General features: G+C 48.7%; 1 long non-coding RNA gene across 1 annotated transcript; it reads right to left on the bottom strand.

Annotated features, from left to right (window-relative positions):
• Positions 1-874: 874 nt before the first annotated feature.
• On the bottom strand, positions 875-18,198 carry LOC116990004. The gene is made up of 4 exons (XR_004416386.1): positions 18,127-18,198; positions 14,794-14,939; positions 2,212-2,214; positions 875-889 (listed from the first exon to the last, which is right to left on the bottom strand). It is a non-coding gene; the product is annotated as an uncharacterized LOC116990004 (long non-coding RNA).
• Positions 18,199-18,412: the final 214 nt, after the last annotated feature.

Here is an 18,412-nt window from a genome sequence, read left to right as displayed (position 1 = left end):
TCCTTCAACAGCCCCCGCATGAGGCCCTCCCCGTCCGCCGGCTGAAGGACGCCGCCCCCACCCCCACCAGGACCCGACAGCCCCCGCCTGAAGCCGTCCCCATCCCCATGCTGCAGGACGCTCTCCCCTGCCCCCAAAGGACCCCGACAGTCCCCGGCTGAAGTCGTCCCCTCCGCCGGATATAGGACCCCCCACTGGCCACAGACAGAAGCCGTCCACAGCTGCAGGAGGCATCCCCCCTCCCCCCCGGTCCCCACCTGTTGCCCTCCCGTCCCCAGCTTCCGGACGTTCCCCTCCCCCCATCAGCACCCGCCTGAAGCCGTCCCCAGCTGCAGGATACTTCCCACCGTACCCGGCCTGAAGCCATGGGGAGCGGCAGCGGTAGACCAGGACAGCGACAGGCCACGGCCACGGCAGCGGTAGGCCAGAAAAGCGATGGGCAGCGGCAGCGGTAGGCCACGAACGACATGGGTAGGTCACCGTATCACCCGTCTGAAACTGTCCCCCTCCCCCCGGCTGCAGGACGCTCCCCCCCTCCCCCAACGGCCCCGAACAGCCGCCTGCTGAAGCCGTCCCCCTCCCCCGCTGCAGGACTCCCCCACCCCAACGCCCCCCGCCTGAAGCCGTCCCGTACCCAGCTGCAGGATGCTCCACACTGCTCCCCGTCTGAAGCGGCAGCGGTAGGCCACGACAGCGATAGGCCAAGACAACGGAGGGCCACGGTAGCGATAGGCTGCGGCAGTGGTAGGCAGCCGTAAGCCACGGAAGCGGCAGGGGGAGACAGCGGCAGGGGTAGGCAGTTGTAGGCTACGGCAGTGGAAGACCACGGCAGCGGTAGGCCACGGTAGCACTCCTCAGCCGGCCCCCGACAGGCCGTCCCCTTCCCCGGCTGCAGGACGCCCTACCCACCAGCACACCACAGCCCCTGCCTCAAGCCGTGCCTTGAAAGTTATTCACATTTCAAGCATGTAGCGGGTGAGGGGTGGGGGGGGGGGTGTGTGCGTGGAAGGCAAGAGGCAGAGTGGGGGTGGGGGTGGTGAGAGGAGGAGGGGGTATCCGGGGCGTCACAATGGGAACACGTCAGCCGCGCCTGGACAGTCAAAGGCTATGGGTAGATGGTGGAATATTGTATTGGGGGAACGGGTGAGTGGTGGAATATTGGTTTGGGAAATGGGTTGCGTTCAAGTCAAATCAAGTCAATTTTATTTCAATAGCACATTTAAAAACAGCTCTCGTTGACCAAAGTGCTTTAAATAAATGCAGGTACTCACGTGCAACATACAATGGTACATTGATCTAACAATACAAACATAAATAAATACATACAGCGCTCCCTCAGAGGACCTCAAGAAACGCTTGTCGGCCGACCTGAGGGACCTGGAGGTAGAATGGTGGGTTAGTAGTTTTTTGACATAGATGGGGGCAAGCCCGCTAAGGGCTTTGTATATATATAGGAGACGTTTGAAATTGATTCTGTACCGTACTGGGAGCCAGTGGAGAGAGCCCAGAATCGGGTGATGTGGTCCCTTTAACGGGTAGTCATCAGAAGTCTCGCTGCGGCGTTTTGGACCAATTGCCGGCGTTTTGGACCAATTGCGTTGGGGGGGACCAGACCTCCCGTGTGCCTGCGACACAACGGGCCGCACTTGGTCTAGTGTATAATAAATACAGACACAGGAAATCTAAAAATTAGAACTAACCGGAAACTGATAGATGATATGATGAAAAGTTAGCTTCTTCCAGCTTCGGACAATAGCTAAAATAAAACAATTCCTCCTGTCTGATGACCTCGAAAAGATCATCTACACATTTATCTCCTCCCGCCTAGATCACTGCAACTCCCTCTACACTGGCATCGGCCAATCTTCCCTGTCCCACCTGCAACTGGTCCAAAACGCCGCAGCGAGACTCCTGACGGGCACCCGAAAAAGGGACCCCGTCACCCCGATCCTGGCCTCTCTCCACTGGCTCCCTGTGCGGTTCCGAATACATTTCAAGATCCTTCTTTATGTCTACAAAACCCTTAAAGGGTTTGCCCCCACCTACATCAAAAGTCTGCTTACCCGCCACACCACCTCCAGGTCCCTCACATCGGCCGACTTGGGGTTACTGAACATTCCGCGGTCTAGGCATAAGCACAGGGTCGACCTCGCCTTTGCGGTTGAGGCTCCCAGACTTAAAACTCATCTTTACTCTCAAGCCTCTCTTGACGTCCTCTGAGTGAGGACTATATGTATGTATTTTTGTATGTACTTAATCTATGAACCAATGATGTATAATGTTAGTACCTCCACCAATGTAAAGCACTTTGGCCAACGAGAGTTGTTTTTTAAATGTGCTGTAGAAATAAAAGTGACTTGACTTGATGAAGGTGTTGTGACGCGTCATATTCAATCGTTCTACAGATTTTGGTTGGCTTCTTCGTGATTCAGATATTTTATCCAAGTATTTATAGAAATAGTCCGATTTAATGAAAATTGCTTCCCAATTTCAGCCACAGTCTGCCCAGGCGTAGAAGTATAAATTAACGTTTAAAATGTATTTGCTTCAGTCAAGTAGACTCCAAAGCTGACGACACGCTGAGTAATTGAAGATGACATTACAGTAGGTTGCTCCTTTTTGACTGGACCAGTATTCCAATTTTCAGGAAGGCACTATGCAGCTCGATACGCTATGGGTAGACCGCATTTTGATGATAGCGTGAAGTTATGCTCGCCCTCTTCCAGCAATAAATTGGAAGCTATGAAGTGAGTGCAGTACACGTTTACCAGAATGCTTCCTGGGTTGGACAGACACAAGGATGCAGAACAAACTTGGATTGCTTCCTCTGGAATGCCGAAGAGTGGTCAAAAAGACTGATAGCACATCGGCCCTTATCACTAAGAGCATAGAGTGTCGAAGTTGAGAGGTCATGTTGCAGTTTTATAGGACGTTGGTGAGACCGCATTTAGAATATTGTGCTCAGTTCTGGGCACCATGTTATAGGGAATATATTGTCAAGCTTGAAAGGGTTCAAAGATTTACGAGGATGTTGCCAGGACAAGATGGTGTGATCTGTAGGGAGAGGTTGAGTAGGCTGGTTCTCTATTCCCTGGACCGCAGAAGGATGAGGCGCGATCTTATAGAGGTGTACAAAATCATGAAAGGAATAGATCGGGTAGATGCACACAGTCTCTTGCCCAGGGTAGGGGAATCTAGGACCGGAGAACAAAGGTTCAAGATGAAGAGGAATATATTTAATAGGGATTTGTGGGGTAACGTTTTGACACATGGGATGGTGGGTGCATGCAACCAGCTGCCATGTGAGATAGTTGAGGCTGGGTCTATCCCAACGTTTAAGAAACAGTTAGGCAGGTACCTTGATAATGCAAGTTTGGAGGGATATTGACCAAGCGCGGGCAGGTGAACTAGTGTGGCTGGGACATGTTGGTCAGTGTGGGTAATTTAGGCCGAAGGTCCTGTTTCCAAACTGTATCACTCTATGGCTCTATTGAAGGGGGATCTTGGAGGTCACGCGGTGAACGTACACGCCCGTACATACAAACACCCGTAGTCGGGATCGAACCCGGGTCTCCGACGCTGCATTCGCAGTAAGGCACAAACTCTACCGCTGCGCCACTGTGTGTATAGCGCCGTGTATAGGGAATCAGAAACATTTTCCAATGTGGAAGGGATTAGAGGGCACATGTTTGGTGGACGTAACATCGGTGCGGATACCTTGCCTGGTATCGCTCCCACCGCGACCACCGTGGACTTACCATCAAGGGCCCGCAGTCTCGGGTGAGGCCGAGTGGGGAGCTCCAACGCCGCGGAAGGGTCGACCAGCCCCGACGCGAGGTTCGATCGCCCGGCGCGAGGGAGCTGACATCCCTCCGATGCAGGAGATGATCGCCTCGACGCGGAGGGCCCGAACGCCGCCGGCTACGGGAGTCAAGATGATCCCGTCGACGGAGCCTCGAGGCCCCCGACCGAGGAAGAACAAAAGAAAGGACTTCAATTTTATTTCGCCTTCCATCACAGTGAGGAATGTGTAGGAGTCACTGTGGTGGATGTTCATGTTAAAATGTGTTTTGAGTGATCTGTTGCTTTTAATTGTATGACTGACCTGGCCAATGAAATTCCTCGTATGTTGCAAAAATAAAGTGTAATTCTGATTCTGATTCTGATTCTGATTCTGATTCTGATTCTGATTCTGATTCTGATTCTGATTCTGAATCTGATTCTGATTCTGATTCTTATTCTGATTAAGGCGAGAGGAACAAATGTTGAAGGGGACACGCTGCAAGACATTGCACAGAGAGTTGCGTGAAACTGCAACGCGGAACGCAGGTGTAAGTGGCGTTTACTGTGTTTAGATGAGAACATGGACCTGTATGGATAACTCAACATTATATTTCTGCAGGGAACAACGAACGCATTTGGACCAATATATGTAGGTTCTTACTTATAATTCTCTTTATTTATCTAAATATTGTATTAAAATATTTATTTAACAGAATATCCGACTTTGCTGGCAGTTATTACGTAATTCCATAATTAGCCAGCAGCAAACGTGATCTGGAAAACAATTGTTTGTTTAAATGACCTGCACTAATTCCAATTAATTTCGCTTGCTTATGCGTCATGTGGTTCCTCTGGAGAATCAGCTGCCAACTTTAAATGTAAGCGACCTGTCAGACCAGTGTCAGGAAACGTGGATTATCTCTGGGCATGGAACTGCCGGTACTCAACCAGGTAGAGAACATTTTCTACCCTATCCTTGCTATCATTGGTGTTCCTGGTAAGCCCCTTATTATTTTCTACCGAAGTTTCGCCGTCTAGCCTTTACTGGTAAAATATGCAACTAATCAATCTGCAACTGATGCTGATGAATGTAAGCCTGTGAAATACATCTCAATGCGATTTACAGGTACCTCTATATCCAATACATTTGAACTGAGATAATCATCTAACGCTCTTTGTGTTAAAGCTGATGCTCCGTTCTGTCTGCAGATTGAAGGATTTAACATAAGGTATGGCGCTGGAGTCCAATAAAGCCAATTGGACGATATTCTTTACGCATCACATTCCTCTGTGATCAAGAAGTCACAGTTGCTCTGAATTGATTGAATTGTTGGAAATATTTTAGAGTTGCTCATATGGCGAGGTTTGTGAATTCTTAGCAGAACACGATAAAATAGGCCGAAGTCAACATTGTTTTGTGAATGGCTGATCTCCGTGACGAACCTGTTGGAAATCTTTGAAGAAGTACATAGCAGGATAGACGAAGGGACGTCATCGGTTGTGGCTTACCTGCATTTTCCACAGGCCTTTGATAAGGTGTCGTAGGTGAGACTGATACACAGGTTGAGACACCACGGTATTGGATGGAAGATACTATCATGAGTAGCAGTTTGGCTGAATAGCAGAAGACAGAGAACGGAAATAAAGGGAACTTTTTCTGGCTGGATGCGAGTGATAGCGGAGTTCCCCACGAGTCGGTGCTGGAGCCGCTACTCTTCACGTTGTATATTAATGATTTGGACGAGGAGATACAAGGCTTTGTGGCCAAGTTTGCGGATGATACACAGATAGATGGAGGGGCAGGTTGTGTAGAGATAGCAGGGAATTTGCAGAAGGACTTTGACAGGTTGGGAGAGTTTGCTGAGGAATGGAAGATGAAATACCGCTAACAAAATACAGAGTCGTGCATTTTTGTAGTAGAAATAAAGGCAGGTACTCTCCTCTATGAGGAGAGAATTAAAAAAAACCGAGGTGGAGAAGGATAGAGAGTATTGGTGCAGGATTCAACCAAACGTTTGCAAATTGAATTTGTAGTACAGAAAGCGAGTGGAGTAGTCGCATTTATTTCGAGAGGGCTACGATAGCAAAATATCGATATCATGCTAATCTGCCCCTATACCTACAAGAGGAGGGGCGCCGTCCTATGGCTGCCTAGCCTGCAGCTGTCTGTTTTTTTTCCGTCTCTTTTTCTTATTTTTAGTTAGTTTAGTGTTTTGGTTTGAGGAGTTCTAGCTTTTTATGTGTGGAGGAGGGGGGGGGGAGGGGAGGGGGAAACTAATTTTCAGGGTCCCTACCTGGTCGGAGATGCGGCTTTTCTCCGGGCTGCGCTTCGACCCGTCCCAGCGGCCTACCAGCGGGCCTGGAGCGGCGTCTCCTGAGGGGACCGTCTAGAGCTTCGGCATCGGCGGCAGCGGCGGCACCGGCTCAGTATCGGCGGCGGCACCGAGGGCGGCAACGGCTCAGCACCGGCGGCGGCGGCACCGGCTCAGCAGACGCGTCGGCACCGGCTCAGCACCGGCGGCGGCACCGGCTCAGCAGCGGCGGCGGCACCGGCTCAGCAGCGGCGGCGGCACCGGCTCAGCGCCGGCGGCGGCACCGGCTCAGCGCCGGCGACGGCACCGGCTCAGCGCCGGCGGCGGCACCGGCTCAGCGCCGGCGGCGGCACCGGCTCAGCACCGGCGACGGCGGCGGAGCTATAGGGTCGGAGGACGGCGGCGACTTCGCTGAACTGGAGCTGGGTCCGTTGCGGAGCTGCGGGTCTATGGAGCGGCTGCGGGCGGCGGCGTTGAACTTTCCATTCGGCGCGGCCCTGTCGGCTCCGGAAGCAACGGTCTCAAGTAAGGAGGCCCGACTATGGGTGGACCTGGGGATGGGACTGGACTATGTGCCTTTCCCCACAATGGGAACCATTGTGGGGGGATGTTTTGATGTTGAAACTATCTTTTATTGTTATGTTGTAATCTTTTTTTATGTGCTGCATGGCAAAAATAATTTCACTGCACCGAAAGGTGTATGGTGTACAATTTTGGTCGCCTAATTATAGGAAGGATGTCAACAAAATAGAGAGAGTACAGAGGAGATTTACTAGAATGTTGCCTGGGTTTCAGCAACTAAGTTACAGAGAAAGGTTGAACAAGTTAGGGCTTTATTCTTTGGAGCGCAGAAGGTTAAGGGGGGAGTTTATAGAGGTTATTAAAATGATGAGAGGGATAGACAGAGTTGACGTGGAAAAGCTTTTCCCACTGGGAGTTAAGGAACTGAAGTTTAGGGGTAACATGAGGGGGAACTTCTTTACTCAGAGAGTGGTAGCTGTGTGGAATGAGCTTCCAGTGAAGGTGGTGGATGCAGGTTCGTTTTTATCATTTAAAAATAAAATTGGATAGTTATATGGATGGGAAAGGAATGGAGGGTTATGGTCTGAGCGCAGGTATATGGGACTAGGGGAGATTATGTGTTCGGCACGGACTAGAAGGGTCGAGATGGCCTGTTTCCGTGCTGTAATTGTTATATGGTTATATGGTTATATGTGACCAAAATAAAATTTTAACTTTGAAATTTGAACTTTAAGAAGGCATTGGTCATGCCGCATTTGGAGTATTATGAGCATATCTGTGTGCCATATCTCAGGAAGGAAGCGCTGGCAGTGGAGAGAGTCTAGAGGAGGTTCACTAGAATGTTCCCAGGAATGATCGGGTTAACATGAGCGTTTGAAGGCACTGAGCCTGTACACGCATTAGTTTAGAAAGCCGAGGGGGTCCCTCATTGAAACTTGCAAAATAGTGAAAAGCATGGATACCGTGGATGTGTCGAGGATGTTTCCACTTGTGGGGGAATCTAGGACAAATGTCCACAGCCTCAGAATTAAAGGACGTACATTTAGGAATGAAATAATAATGGGTTGTGTAGGCAGACGTTGGTGAACCTGAGGAATTCGTGGCCACACATAGCTTTGGAGGCCGTCAACGTATATATTTTAAGACTGGGATTGACATACTTTCTGATTAATAAGGGTGCCATGAGATATGGGGCGAAGGAAGATGAATGGGGTTGAGAGGGAAAGATAGATCAGCCATGATTAAATGGAGGAGTAGTCGATGGGCCGAATGGCTCTACTCTTCTCCTAAAACGTATGGACAAATTACTATATCCGTCAGACTTAGTTTTAAAACCACGGTACGCCTTGAGTCAGCAAATCCGGTAATGACCTCGGCGGAAGTTAAACAGAAAATGCTCGAGTAACTCTGCTTGTCCGTCAGGCGGGATCTCTGGATAAAAAATGATAAATGACGATTCGGGTAGAGACCATTTATCCTGATATACGTCGCCGCAGAATTTTGGTAATCATTAGTTTGTGAATTGCATATTTAATATATTTGTTTCAGATTCAGAGATGTTTGTGCAATGAAATGAGACACGTTGCAGAATGAAATAATCCGTTCACTTTCGTACAAAGAAATGTCTACCTAATGACTTCCACGAACATTCAATGTTGGTAAATTTATGTTCGTACTTTCTACAGCTAACCTGTTGGCCATCGTCATTCTCTCCCGGGGAAAGTGTGGTCTCTCCAAAGGTATCACCCTCTACCTGGTATCCATGGCCGTAGCTGATTTAATGGTTCTGACCTTCGAGGTAATTCTCTACGAGATTAATGATGGCTATTTTCCTTATTCATTCCTGAACTTAACGACCATTTGTAGTCTGATCATAATCATTAATATGACTTCCATTGATTGCTCGGTCTGGCTAACCGTAGCGTTCACCTTCGATCGATTTGTCACCATTTGTAATCTCAAGTTACGAGCAAAATATTGCACCGAGAAAACTGCGTCTTTAGTGATAGCAGTGACGTGTATCTTAAGTTTTATTCAAAATGTCCCGATGTATATCGCCTATGAACCTCGAGAAATAATTGACAACGTACATTGGTCCTGTTCCATAATCGCAGATTTCTTTACCTTACCGATATGGGTAACATATTACTCGGTCCAACCCATTATAACCCCATTTGTACAATTTCTACTGATCATTCTCCTCAACGCTCTGACAGTCAGTCACATTATACAAGCTAACAGAGTGAGGAGCGGTCTCCGAGGGAGCAACACTGACGAAAGTGTCGCAGATCAAGAGGTGGAGAACAGGAGGAAGACCATTCTTCTACTGCTGGCCATATCTGGTAGCTTCGTACTATTGTGGATGGTTACCTTCGTGTGTTTCGTAAGTGTCTACTTCATGGACGTTCAGCTTCTCGCAACAGATTACAAAGACCCATTTACAATTGCAGAACAGACCGGGTATATGCTCAGGTGTCTGAGCGCCTGCACCAACACGTTTATTTATGGAGTGTCGCAGAACAAATTCAGGGAAGAAATTAAAACTGTAATGAAAAATAAATTCGTTTTATTTTCTAATTCAATAAAGTGCCTTTAATTTCTCAGTGAAACTGTGAACTGGTTTTGAAATGTCGTTGTCTTCCATGTTTTATTACTGCGACTTTCGTTCCGACATTCTGTTCTCATCATTGAGTCTATGCCGACTGCGAGAGTAATGCCCCTGTCCCACTTAGGAAACCTGAACGGAAACCTCTGGAGACTTTGCGCCCCACCCAAGGTTTCCGTGCGGTTCCCGGAGGTTGCAGGTGGTTGCCGGAGGTTGCGGGTAGTGGAAATAGGTCGGGAGACTGACAAAAACCTCCGGGAACCTCACGGAAACCTTGGGTGGGCGCAAAATCTCCAAAGGTTTCCGTTCATGTTTCCTAAGTGGGACAGGGGCTTTAAACCTTCAGTTCTTTTCCGTTCCATACCTCAATCCAATTTCTCCTTTTACATGATAACTAAATGCCCACTTAGCATCATATCACAGAGGTCTTTTACTCTGCCAACCAATTGCGTCATTGGGACGTGCGATAAAACTGGTGCCCGAGAGGGACATGTGTTCTGTTCATGAAGGGACAGCAGATACTGGTTTATGTAGCAATGAGAGACACAAGATGCAGGAGTAACACAGCTGAACAGGCAGCATCTCTGGAGGATGGCTGTCCCGTTGTTTTACTCCATCGTCTTGTGTCTATCCAGAGAACTCATTGTGGTGGCATTACGTTTCGTGGGGAATCTTCACAATTTCATCAGCGGTCAGGGTGGGAAGGAGTCTGCAGGCGCATTAGCTCCTGGTAGATAAGGCCGTCTTTGCACAATCATGGCATTATTTATCCTACAACATGCAAGTATGATTTCTTACTAGATTGCATGTACAACTCATCATAAATCTGGGGAATTTAAAATATTTTACCTTGTGGGGTGGGTATACAAGGAATGAAGACTACAAGAATAGGTTGATTACTGCATTATTTGAAAACAATAAAATCCTCATTCATCCATTGTGTCACCGGTTATAAAAAGCCTGTCGGCAGTGTGAGTCATTGAAATACTCTGGGTTCTCTCAGAGTATTTCTCATTATATAATAGAAACATAGAAACATAGAAAGTAGGTGCGAGAGTAGACCACCAGGTCCGTCGAGCCCGCACCGCCATTCGCTCATGGCTGAACACTAAACAGACACACTTACCCACAAACAGTAGACACAAGACACAGAACACAAGACACTACCCTCCCCTTTATACCGCTATCACCCCTCTCCACCCCAAGAACCTCGTGATCTCCTGGGGGAGGCAAAAAACCGGATAAAAACCCAGGTCCAATTCGGGAAAAAAATCCGGGAAATTCCTCTCCGACCCCAATCCAGGCGATCGACACTTGTCCAGGAGATCACTCAGGTCTTACTATACTACTCAGTATAATGTTAATGTCTAGATTAAAAGGACGTTTGTGAAGCGCATCGAGATGCTTTCGTGGGCTGTGATTCCGAGGAGGACATACGATTTTTGGTGCAGGTTACTCTCCCAGATGGAAGGGACCATATTTTGTGCTACTAACAACAATTCCCTCGAACATTTCCTTATAGCTAATGACCCCTAGTTTTAGTTTAGTTTGTGATACCGCGCGTAAACAGGCCCTTCGGCCCAGCGGTCTCCGCACATTAACACCACCCCACACACACAAGGCACAATTTTACATTGATACCAAACCAGTTAAGCTCCAAACTTGTAGGACTTTGGAGTGTGTGATATAACCGGGGATCTAGGAGAAACCTCACACAGGTCACGGGGAGAACTTACAATCTGCGCACTTTATTCAAGATCGAAACAGGGTCTTCAGCGCTGGAAGGCAGTAACTCTGGCAAACCTTTTCTTCAGCGCCTCCTCCCACCCACACTCCCGAATCATCCCCATCTATCCTGACATTGGGTTTCCATATCTATTGTGGAAGAAATTAATTTAGAGGGAAATAAAAAGTAAAAATGAAAGTTACAGACTTCTCAGATTTTATCAGTCGAGGGTAAGCACGTGATGGTTGTATTCTTTGCAGTTCAGAACAACTACGGATGATGCTATGGACAATAGATAATAGGTGCAGGAGTAGACCATTCGGCCCTTCGAACCAGCACCGCCAATCAATATGATCATGGCTGATCAGCCATAATCAGTACTTCGTTCCTGCCTTCTCCCCATATCCCCTGACTCCGCTATCTTTAAGAGCTCTATCTAGCTCTCTCTTGAAAGTATCCAGAGAACCCGCCTCCACCGCCCTCTGAGACAGACTCACAACTCTCTGTGTGAAAAAGTGTTATCTCATATACGTTCTAAATGGCTTACCCCTTATTCTTAAACTGTGGCCCCTGGTTCTGGACTCCCGCAAAACCGGGAACATGTTTCCTGCCTCTAGCGTGTACAAACCCTTAATAATCTTATAGTTCTTAATAAGATGCCCTCTCATCCTTCTGAACTCCAGAGCATACAAGCCCAGCCGCTCCATTTTCTCAACAGATGACAGTCCCGCTGAGGGTGAGATTAGCCGGGAACTGGATGAGTCTCCCTGACACCGGGAAGAGATTTACAGTCCGGGCGTGTGTGCTGGGGTCGGAGGGATTCACATCGGGGAGACATTACTGGGAGGTGGAGGTGGCGGGGAGTCTGGGAAGAGGAAGAGACGGGTCACACTGACCCCGGAGACTGGAGTCTGGAGGATTAGGCGGGATGGTGACAACTTTGATTCAGTCACCTCCCCTCCATCCCCTCTCCCCGCCCGTCCCATCCCTGGGAGGGTGGGAGTTTATCTCAGTTTCGAGCCCGGGACAGTTTCATTTTACGACGCGGACACCAAGTCCCATCTCCACACCTTCACTGGATATAAATTTATGGAGAAACTTAATCCTTTCTTCTGCCCTTGGGGACCAAACCAGTGGCTGGGTATCTGCGGCGGTTACTCTCCGGGTGTGTAAAAGAGTCGGATCCCGGGACCGGTGAAAGAAACGGGGCTCCTATTTTAATCCCCAAATTCCACATCGCAAAACCCATGTGAAATCAGAGCTGTCTGTCGATCCGTTCATTTTAACTCGTTAACTGCGTCCATCAACGGAACAGAAATACTATTGTGAAAATATAAAGATTGAAACTTGTGATAAGGTCCCACAAAGGAGATTAGTGGGCAAAATGAGGGCACATGGTGATTAGGAACAGTCAACATGATTAGGAACAGTCAACATGATTAGGAACAGTCAACATGGATTTGTGCCTGGAAGGTCATGTTTAACTAATCTTCTTGAATTTTTTGAAGATGTTACTCGGGAAATTGATGAGGGTAAAGCAGTGGATGTTGTGTATATGGACTTCAGTAAGGCGTTTGACAAGGTTCCTCATGGAAGGTTGGTTAAGAAGGTTCAATGGATGGGTATTAATGGTGGAGTAGCAGGATGGATTCAACAGTGGCTGAATGGGAGATGCCAGAGAGTAATGGTGGATGGTTGTTTGTCAGGTTGGAGGCCAGTGACGAGTGGGGTGCCACAGGGATCTGTGTTGGGTCCACTGTTGTTTGTCATGTACATCAATGATCTGGACGATGGTGTGGTAAATTGGATTAGTAAGTATGCAGATGATACTAAGATAGGTGGGGTTGCGGGTAATGAAGAAGAGTTTCAAAGTCTACAGAGAGATTTATGCCAGTTGGAAGAGTGGGCTGAAAGATGGCAGATGGAGTTTAATGCTGATAAGTGTGAGGTGCTACATCTTGGCAGGACAAATCAAAATAGGACGTACATGGTAAATGGTAGGGAATTGAAGAATGTAGGTGAACAGAGGGATCTGGGAATAACTGTGCACAGTTCCATGAAAGTGGAATCTCATGTAGATAGGGTGGTAAAGAAAGCTGTTGGTGTGCTGGCCTTTATAAATCAGAGCATTGAGTATAGAAGTTGGGATGTAATGTTAAAATTGTACAAGGCATTGGTGAGGCCAATTCTGGAGTATGGTGTACAATTTTGGTCGCCTAATTATAGGAAGGATGTCAACAAAATAGAGAGAGTACAGAGGAGATTTACTAGAATGTTGCCTGGGTTTCAGCAACTAAGTTACAGAGAAAGGTTGAACAAGTTAGGGCTTTATTCTTTGGAGCGCAGAAGGTTAAGGGGGGACTTGATAGAGGTTTTTAAAATGATGAGAGGGATAGACAGAGTTGACGTGGAAAAGCTTTTCCCACTGAGAGTAGGGAAGATTCAAACAAGGGGACATGACTTGAGAATTAAGGGACTGAAGTTTAGGGGTAACATGAGGGGGAACTTCTTTACTCAGAGAGTGGTAGCTGTGTGGAATGAGCTTCCAGTGAAGGTGGTGGAGGCAGGTTCGTTTTTATCATTTAAAAATAAATTGGATAGTTATACGGATGGGAAAGGAATGGAGGGTTATGGTCTGAGCGCAGGTATATGGGACTAGGGGAGATTATGTGTTCGGCACGGACTAGAGGGGTCGAGATGGCCTGTTTCTGTGCTGTAATTGTTATATGGTTATATGGTTATTATATGGTATTGGGGGTAGAGTGCTGACATGGATAGAACATTGGTTGACAGACAGGAAACAAAGTGTAGGGATTAACGGGTCCCTTTCAGAATGGCAGGCAGTGACTAGTGGGATACCGCAAGGCGGTGCTGGGACCGCTGCTATTTGCAATATACATCAATGATTTAGATGAACGGATTCAAAGTATCATTAGCAAATTTTCAGATGACGCAAAGCTGGCTGGCAGTGTGAACTGTTAATAGGATGCTATGAGGATGCAGAGTGACTTGGACAGGTTGGGTGAGTGGGCAGATGCATGGCAGATGAAGTTTAATGCGGATAAATGTGAGGTTATCCACTTTGGTAGCAAAAACAGGAAAGCAGATTACTAAGATTGGAAAAGATTGGAAAGGAGGAAGTACAACAGTGATCTGGGGGGTTTTGTTCATCAGTCAAGGAAAGTAAGCATGCAGATACAGCAGGCAGTGAAGAAAGCGAATCTTGGCCTTTATAACAAGAGGAGTTGAGTATAGGACCTAAGAGGTTCTTCAGCAGTTGTACAGAGCCCTAGTGAGACTACACCTGAAGTATTGTGTGCAGTTTTGGTTCCCCTAATTTGAGGAAGGACATTCTTGCTATTGAGGGAATGCACCGTAGGTTTACAAGGTTAATTCCCGGGATGACGGGACTGTCATATGCTGAGAGAATGGAGCAGCTGGGCTTGTATAAAACTGTAGTTTAGAAGGATGAGAGGGCATCTTATTGAAACATGTAAGATTATTAAGGGATTGGCCACGCTAGAGGCAGGAAACATGTTCCCGATGTTGGGGGAATCCAGAACCAGGTTAAGAATAAAGGGTAAGCCATTTTGAAGGTGATGAGGAAAAACATTTTCTCACAGACAGTTGTGAGTCTGTAGAATTCTCTGCCTCAGAGGGCGATGGAGGCTGGTTCTCTGGATGCTTTCAAGACCCAGCTAGATAGAGCTCTTAAAGATAGAGGAGTTAGGGGATATGGGGAGAAGGCAGGAACAGGGCTCTGATTGGTGAAGGGTGGGCAGACTGAGGGGGGGCATGTCATGTGGGTTCTAAAGCCACCTCCACTGCCACACGCACTCTCTCACCTTGAGCTTCCCCTCCAGGGTGCGTGAGCACTTGAAGCCGGAGTTCTTGTTTTCGGCTTTGGTGGCACTGATGGCTCCCGTCTTCACCAGCATCTTGGCCTCCACTGTGGACGTGGCTGTGTCGATCAGCGGCTGGTGGGACAGCACTGGGCGGTGGGGGGGGGGGGGGGTAAGAGGCAGAACAACAGTTAGCATGGAGCGGGGTGAAGGGCCACTGCGGCCGGGAGGGAGGGAGGGCGTTGGGGTGGGGGGAAGACACACACAAATCTTTTACGCGGCACGAAGGGCCGAATGGCCTACTCCTGCACCTATTGTCAAGCTGGAAAGGGTTCAAAAATGTTGCCAGAACTAGAGGATGTGAGCTGTAGGGAGAGGTTGATTTGGCTGGGTCTCAATTCCATGGAGCGCAGGAGGATGAGGGGTGATCTTATAGAGGTGTACAATATCATGAGAGAAATAGATCGGGTAGATGCACAGTCTCTTGCCCAGAGTAGGGGAATCGAAGACCATGGGACATAGGTTCAAGGTGAAGGGGAAAAGATTTAATAGGTATCCGAGGGGTAACTTTTTCACACAGTGGGTGTATGGAACAAGCTGCCAGAGGGGGTAGTTGAGGCTGGGACTATTCCATCATTTAAGAAACAGTTGGACAGGTACATGGATAGGACTGGTTTGGAGGGATATGGACCATGTGGGACTAGGGTAGCTGGGGCATTGTTGGCTGGTGTGGGCATGTTGGGCCGAAGTGTCTGTTTCCACACTGTATCACTCTATGAAAGGCAGCTGTGGAGAACATGGATATATGACGTTTCACAGAGTGCTGGAGTAACTCAGCGGGTCAGGAAGCATCCATGGAGAACATGGATAGGTGACATTTAACAGAGTGCTAGAGTAACTCAGCGGGTCAAGCGGCATCTCTGGAGGGAAGGAATAGGCGACGTTTCGGGTCAAGACCCTTCTTCAGACTCATGTCAGCGGAGGGAGGAGGGGGTCAAAGAAAGAATGTAGGCGGAGACAGTAAGACGTGGGAATACTGGGAAGGGAGAGGGGATGTAGATAGAGGGAAAGCAAGGGCTATCTGAAGTTAGAGAAGTCAATGGTCATACCACTGGGGTGTAACCTACCCAAGCGAAATATGAGGTGATGTTCCTCCAATTTGCGTGGGCCTCACTCTGACAATGGAGGAGGCCCAGGACAGAAAGGTCAGATTGGGAATGGGAGGAGGAGTTGAAGTGCTGAGCCATCGGGAGATCAGGTGGATTAAGACAGACTGAGCGGAGGTGTTGGGCGAAGCGTTTGCCGAGCCTGCGCTTGGTAGATGGACTGAGTAGAGGTGTTGAATGAATGAATGAATTAATGAATCTCTTTTTATTGTCATTGCACATGGTGCAACGAAATTTAAAAGTCAATCCCACGGTGCGATTCACAAGAGCAATTTTAAATATATTAGAAAAGGTAAAAATATATACATATTTAAAAAAAATTAAAGATAAATAACAATAGCAGCTGAGGTAGAACCATTCAGTTGAATGTGAGTGTTATTTCTTATTTTGCATTGTTAACTTCACGTATGGCTATGGGGTAGAATCTGCCTCTGAGTCTGTTTGTGCGAGTTTTGAAATACCTGTACCGTCTGCCAGAGGGCAGCAGGTGGAACAGGTTGTGTCCAGGGTGGGAATGGTCCTTCAGGATGTTGGCTGCCCTGCCAAGGCAGCGAGAGCTGAAGAAGTCCTTCAGGGAGGGCAGTGGGCAGCCAGTGATTTTTTGTGCGGTGTTGATGCCCCTTTGAAGGGCTCTCCTGTCCGCTGCAGACAGCTGGCATACCATTTGGTTATATAGTACGCCAGCACACTCTCGATGGAGCAGCGGTAGAAGGACGCCAGCAGCTTCTCCTCCAGTTTGTTTTTCCTGAGGATCCTCAGAAAGTAAAGTCGCTGCTGGGCCTTCTTGACTGCTGTGATGGTGTTTGTAGTCCAGGAGAGATCCTCCTTAATTTGTGTGCCCAGGAATCTGAAGTCTGAGACCCTTTCCGGACAGTCCCCATTGATGAATATGGGTTTGGGTGCTGCACTGTTCTTACGGAAGTCTATGATAATTTCCTTTGTTTTTGTGGTGTTTAGGATGAGGTTGTTGTCTGAACACCACGCTGCCAGTCTTTGGCCTTCCTCCCTGTAGGCTGTCTCATCTCCTCCTGAGATACGTCCAACCACAGTCGTGTCGTCCACAAACTTGACGATGGTGTTGGTGGAGTGGGCGGGGGCACAATCGTGGGTGTAGAGGGCGTAGAGGAGGGGGCTCAACACACAGCCTGTGGGGAGCCGGTGCTGAGTGTGATGGGGGTGGAGAGGTGATGGCCCAGTCTGACGGTCTGGAGGCGGTTAGACAGAAAGTCCTTAATCCAGAGGCAGATGGGTTGGGAGAGTCCTAAATCCATGAGTTTGGTGACCAGTCTGCTGGGGATGATGGCATTGAAGGCGGAGCTAAAGTCAATGAAAAGCATCCTCACCTGGTGTTCAAGGTGGGTCAGTGCAGTGCGAAGAGCAGTGGCGATGGCATCCTCAGTGGACCTATTTGCTCTGTAGGCAAACTGGAGTGGATCGAAGGTGGGCGGGATGCTGTCTTAGATGTGCTGCTGGACCAGCCTCTCGAAACACTTCATGATGACTGGTGTGAGAGTGACCGGTCGGTAGTCGTTAAGGCCGCTGATAACAGGCTTTTTTGGTAGTGGGATGATTGTGGCAGACTTCAGGCACGGTGGGATGATGGATTTGGACAGGGACAGGTTGAAGATTTTCGTGAAGACCTCGGAGAGCTGGTCTGCACATTCCTTCAGAACCTTTCCTGTCACGCCATCCGGGCCCGCAGCCTTCCTCGGGTTCACCGCCCTGAGCACCCGCCTCACTTCATGCTCCTGCACAGTGAGGGTGTAGTTGTTGTTGTTAGGGGCTGGTGGGGGAATGGTGACGAGCTCTTCTGGTTCTGTCTCGAAGCGAGCAAAGAAGCAATTCAGCTCCTCTGCCAGTGAGGCGTCGCCGTCGGCCGTGCTGTTGCTGGGCTTGTAGTTGGTGATGTGCTGGATGCCCTGCCACACCCGCCGTGGATCGTTGTTGTTAAAGTGGTCCTCTATCTTCCTCTTGTGGGCCGCTTTGGCATCCCTGATGCCTTTCTTCAGGTTGGCTCTAGCAGCACTGTACAGGGCTCTGTCGCCAGACCTGAAGGTGGTGTTGCGGTCCTTGAGGAGAGTTTGGACCTTCATTCAGTGTAATCGTTGACAACGTATTACAATTGTTGAGCGTAATTCAGCGAGGAGTAGGTCACTGCGAGGGCACCGACAGCGTTTGATGCCTCCCTGGCTGCTCTGAGCTCGTCAACTCTGCTTCTTCAAGGCCAGCAGCGCTTTCTTCTGCAAACGGAATATTCCTGGTCAGGTACCGGGAGTCACAACGACCCTCTCTCACACCATCCCCCTCCTCTCTCTCGCCCCCTCCCTCTTTCACCCTCCCTCTCTCACTCCCCCTTTCTCACCCCTCCCTGTCTCACCCCTTCCCTCTCTCTCACACCCCACCCTCTCTCTCACCCCCCTCTCTCTCGTCCCCATCACCTCCCTCCCTCCCCTCCA

Source organism: Amblyraja radiata, chromosome 30, assembly GCF_010909765.2.
Source record: "Amblyraja radiata isolate CabotCenter1 chromosome 30, sAmbRad1.1.pri, whole genome shotgun sequence".
NCBI lineage: Eukaryota > Metazoa > Chordata > Chondrichthyes > Rajiformes > Rajidae > Amblyraja > Amblyraja radiata.
The sequence above is the reverse complement of the archived record's forward strand: the minus strand, read 5'-3'. Positions and strand labels throughout refer to the sequence as shown.